The sequence below is a fragment of the Xenopus laevis genome, chromosome 4S (genome assembly GCF_017654675.1).
Source record: "Xenopus laevis strain J_2021 chromosome 4S, Xenopus_laevis_v10.1, whole genome shotgun sequence".
In the NCBI taxonomy this organism is placed as follows: Eukaryota; Metazoa; Chordata; class Amphibia; order Anura; family Pipidae; genus Xenopus; species Xenopus laevis.
In genome coordinates this window covers 113899083-113904852 of record NC_054378.1, presented here as the reverse complement: position 1 = coordinate 113904852, position 5770 = coordinate 113899083, and positions in this window count along the sequence as shown.

Below are 5770 nucleotides of genomic sequence, written 5' to 3'. Positions count from 1 at the left end.
CTCCCACCCCTAACAGCCTGTGAAAACTCCGCCCCGACTGTTTCAGCCCAAACAACCTGTGAAAACCCCGCCCCTCACCAAGGTCCCGCGAAACCTCCACCGCACACTTACTCCGCCCACAGCAGTATATTTAAATCACACTCAATCTCCGCCCACTAATTATTCCATTCCCAAAACATTCAAGGACGATCTGTATACCCCGCCCCAAACAGGAACTTTCCGTGAGTTTAGCATAATCTGCAGCCAATCAGTATCAGCCGTAGGCTCAAATTCCTATCAAAAACACGCCCACTCCAGAGAGACTGTATTGCCCCTCCCCAATATTAAAATGAGGTGAGTGTCTTCCTATTAGGAGAGCTCCACCCGGAAGTCTCGCTGCTATAGGAACGAGCAACTTTTTTGTGGGAGTGGCTTCCGGTACTAACACAGAAACACCAAAAGATAAATAACTGTGCGAAATGGCCACATTAAACCTTAATACTGTAACCTTTCAGACAGTTTTGTAATTATTTTAAATAATGTGAAGCTTTTCTGCATTCCCTTAGGCCTGAGTGTATTGTACTTTCCAACACATTTTTTCAGTTCAGATAGTTCACCAGAAATAAAGACTTTCTCGCCTAAGTTTCATTTTACATCTTTCTTATGTCTTTCTGAAGCTCTGTGGGGGGTCGCCGACTCTTTACCTGATCTACATGGATACATTTATTTGATACATTTCTTATCTTTGTCCCTGCTGAGCACAATCCCTGAGTTTCATTACAGGCAGCTGTTAGAATTGATACAATAGTTGCTAATACTCCAGAGATGCTGCTGAGAAATGTATCAACTAATTGTATCAACTAAATGTAGTAAATTGTAACAATTCAGAATCTGCTCCTGGATCACTGAGCTGCTAGACTGAAACACTAGACTAGAGACACCAACTAGTGATGTGCGGGCCGACCCGATACCCGTGGGACCCGAGGGTTTAACCGGGTTTCGTGCGGGTTTGGGTCGACCTTGCAGTGCTCCTCGCTGGTGGCGTGCGGGTTGAGCTCTTCTCCTGCTTTCCCCGCCTGCCACCTTCAAATGCCGACTTTCGGTTTTATAGTGTCGCGTCTGCTCGCCCCTTTTGTGACTTCATTGTGGCATCATCGGCCACTATAAAAGGACCCCCGGAAGCGGGGTGCGGGTGGGCGGGCGCGGGTATTAGCAGGGCGGGTTAGGGTCGGGTGCGGGTCAGGGAAACCCTGACCCGCACATCACTAACACCAACATTAAACTTCAATTTTGGAAAAAGGGTAAAATATCTTTATTTCTGTGGAACAATCTGAAAACAATTGAATTGAAAAGTAAACAACCCAGATTTATGTTTTACTTTGACTTACATTTTTCACATATGAGTGACATCCCTGCAGTGATCACCAACTATTTGTTTTGGGGTGATACCACAATTACTGCGGACATGGTCTTAAAAGTTCTTGTGGTAACATGGGTGTGGATGTGGTGTAAAACAGGTAGTGGTCAAGACTGGCTTCCATTATCAGCCCTCCACTACATAGGCCAAAAAAATTCCGGCTCTCAGTACCACAGGAGTTGGACAGCACTGCCCTAACATATACTTCCCCCAAATCCACATAATTTTATGCCTTGTGTATCAACTATCCCCATAGATTGCAAGCTCTTGTGGGCCTGAGCCCCCTAGTTTACTGTATCAGTTTTTCTATAAATGTAAATGATTAACCCTTATGTACAGCGCTGTGCAAAATATTGGTGCTTCATATGTAAATGTAATAATAATATAGGTATAGGAACTATTATGCTTGGGACCTGGGGGTTTCTAGATCTTTCCTTAATATACATCTCCATGCCTTAAGTGTGATAAAAAATAATTTAAACAGTTAATGAACCCAGTAGGATGCTTTGTCATCAATATGGATTAATGCACCAATAAAAGAAAAAAATAGAATTATTTGCTTATAATACACAAAAGCCATGAATATCCTGTAAATTATATCCTTATAAACGGTGAGTTCTGATGTCATCAGTTATAAACGGTGAGTTCTGATGTCATTTCTGTCACACGACTCACTGAAATTTGTGTATTATAATAAATAAAGTACCCCCAGTTGTAAAATATGAGGATATTAGAAGTTACCTCGGAGTTCCATGACCTGTATAAAAGCACTCGGCCTTCGGCCTCGTGTTTTTATATGGTCATGAAACTCCTCGGTAACTTATCTTTATATTTTACAAGAGGGGGTACTTTATTCACTATATAATGCACTTTATGGGTGATGGCCTTCCTGTAATTCAGAGCTTTCTGGATAGCCAGATTCCAAATAAGGGATCCCATACCTGTAATAATAATAATAATTGCACATGCTGATATGTTTGGGGGGGTTATTGGAGAGATATGTTCTGTCACTGCTGGCAGTACTGGGGCTGCACCTTAGAAAACAGATATGATCTACTACAGCGGAGTGTTGATGGGGAACAGCTATTGCATGTGCTCTAGGAAAACGTTAGGGCTATGCCCTGATATTTAAGAAGGAATACAAATGAAAACAAATATGGGAGCACTTTAATATCCAGCAGATGGCAGTGTTGTCTTTCATTTTTATTCAGTGCATATTAATTCAATTGTCAGTTACAACATGGCTCTTTAATAGTTCCTAGAAAAAAATGCAATATATTTGTGAAGGTAAAAACATTGTACATTGGGCATAAGAGCAAATAGCTGATTTTTATGAGATAAGATGCCACCACTACCACTGGAAGCAGCAATTCACATTGCCTGCCCTGGATAATCATTCTGTTGCAGCACAATACTCTTTCATTTAGTTATTCAGAGGGCTATTACAGATTTAGGAGGGACCTTGGATCTTCATATAGGGATAATAAATTATTACTTGTACTATTTGAAGAGAAAGTAATGAGGCTGGAAGACTGTGCCAGTTCCAGTATAATCTGAAAATGAGGTAATGCCACAGAAGGAGGGACAAGAGATGGCAGAACGGTACCTACCACATTAATGTGCCCCCATAGGAGAGGTTTACATTTTCTTTTTGTTCTCTCTCCCTTTTTTCAGACAGTAATTTTTCAGCCTCCCTGTCTGAAAGGAGAAGGAAAGGATAGGAGCAATATGTGCTCTTATCAGCAGAAAACTGCACCGGTTCGGGGGTTCTTCCAGTGAGCACCACGGATCAATTGTTTTTCCGGGGCAGACGCATGCGCAGTAGAGCAAAATAGCCAATTTCTTCATTAAAGTTTGGCTTTTCCTGCTACTGTGCATGCACAGCCGCAAGCTGAAAGAAGAAGAACGAAGATGATCGATCTGTGGTGCTCGCTGGAAGAACCCCCGCGCCGGAAGCCAGAACTGCTAGGTCGAGGGCGGGGAGAGCAGGAGAAGAGCTCGAACAGGACCCACCCACGACCCGAAGACTTTGCTCAGGATTCCCGACCCGCACATCACTACTTCCTACATGTCACTGCACTCCTCACATTTCCCCTTCCCTCCTCAGGCTCTACAACTGTGTAGGGCACTGCATATGGGAGTGAAGTCCCCCATTCTGGTGCATACACAAGATTTTGGGGTGATACACAATTTTAATCTTAATAACAGTGTCCATAAAATGGCTTCTGCCTGCTGGCTGTGATTGTGTAATATCAAGACTTAAGGATATTAAGTGTAAGTAAACTTTAATTTACTTAACATAATAGAAAATAATTTGGAATTAACTCTTAGGGTGACAGGTCCCCTTTAAGTTGTAGCCAGAGGAACTCAGTGGTGGGGGAGCACCCCCTCTCAGCCTACTCACACCCTTGCCCACACCCACAAGTTATACCCACCATCCTTGTTATCTAAAACAACACACCACCAAAATACCTGCCCTTGGGCCTGGTGCTTTGAAACCAACAGATGATGCTTTGTGTTAAAGTGAGGCAAAGAGTGTGGTTCTGTAGACTTACCTCCAACTGGGTATGAGGTTATGCCTTATTCAAGGGTGTCCAACCAGACAGGGCTATAAATGTCTCTTTCTGTAGCTGACTAGCCTTTCTTATAGAAGCCTATGACTAAGTGCCCTCAAGACATGAAACGTATAAGGCTACTTCTCTGCAATGTTTTTTCTTTAAAGAAATCCGTTTTTTATCTGCAGGGGTGCTTCGCCAATGAGGCAAGTTGAGGCTGTCGCCTCAGGCGGCAGCGCCCCACTAGGTACCAGGGGTGGCAAAAATGCTGCTCCTGGTACTTTAAGAGCGAATTTCCGGGGGGGGGGGTCAGCAGCAACTGGGGCATGAAAAAAACAGATACCCTGGTAACGTTGGGGAGTTAACCTTTAGCTACTTTTTGCAATAAAACTGGATGCTTCTTGAATACATCCATCTAGATTTTCTCATAGTAGGGGATATGGGGCCCCTAACTACAAGACTACTGAGCAGTACATGCTGTAATTTTAGTTCACTACTACAGAGAGCTGCTTATATAACATCCCTACTTTAACCACCAACCAATATATTTACAGCAGAGAATATCTAAGCTGAATTGGAAAGTGACCAGTAGTATTTAGAAATGTAATCAATCCTGTGATGTCTGGGGGGGGCACAGAGGTAAAAGGGCCCAATAAGACAGTGATTAAAGGAGAAGGAAAGCTACGGAGGCATTTTATTGCCAATAGATTAGCTGCAATAGTGCAAGCTAGAATGTTATATTTATTCTGTAGAATGCTTTACCATACCTGAGTAAAAAGCTCTAGAAACTCTCTGTTTGTTTAGGATAGGAGCTGCAGTATTAATGTGGTGTGACATCACTTCCTGCCTGAGTCTCTCCCTGCTCTGGGCTCAGATTACAGTAGAGAAGGGAGGAGGGGGGGAGAGGAGCAAACTGAGCATGCTCTTGCCCAGGGCAATGAGGTTTTAGCTGAAGGCAGGAAGTCTGATACAGAAGTCTATGAGTACACAATAGAAGGAAAGAAATGCAGTGTTTCTTTTGACAGGGGACTCAGAACAGCATTACTTTGAGGGTTTACTGGTATATTTAGATGGACCTTTCTGATAAGGCTTACTTAGTTTTAACCTTTCCTTCTCCTTTAATAAGCAGATTCTATTTATTTTTGTGAAAAATGTCATATTCCCTAAGTTTAGGGGGACTGAAAATGATTTTGCTGTGGAGCACAGTAACTTCTACTGCACATAATCTATCCTATTCCAATACAGTATATGCAGTATAACAAGCAATATAAAAAGAATACCTTAACTGTATTGTGTATATATACTTTTTTTTGTATCTACACTGTACTTGTAGGTTGTTATGCTAATTGTGCTTTCCCCATGCAGTACAATTGCACTTGGTCTGGCTATTACCTACATAAGATGAATAAAATTGTAGAAAAGCAGAACCATTAACTCGTCCTGGGTTTGTCCAGTATAAAAATGACATATACACAGTTAATTGCACTTATATTGTACCCAGAGTTTAATTGTAGTCCTCAAATGTAGATTAATAAGCAAAAATGATGATTTCGTTTTTACAGCTAAATTAATTTGCAAGTTTGGTGGGTACAATGGCAATTTTGGACAGGATCCCCTAGGCCACATGGTCCTAGCTGCGCTCCCCAGAAAGAGGCTGGGTGGCCCCTAATATTTTTCCACTCTAGGCCTGGGCCTTTGTGGCCTTGCCACAAATCCTGGCCTGGGTATAGGTTACTAAACTACTAATGGAAGCGATAGTTATGTATCAGACACAATTCAGTTTTACTCATGCCACTTATGTTTACAGAAGCCCAATGAG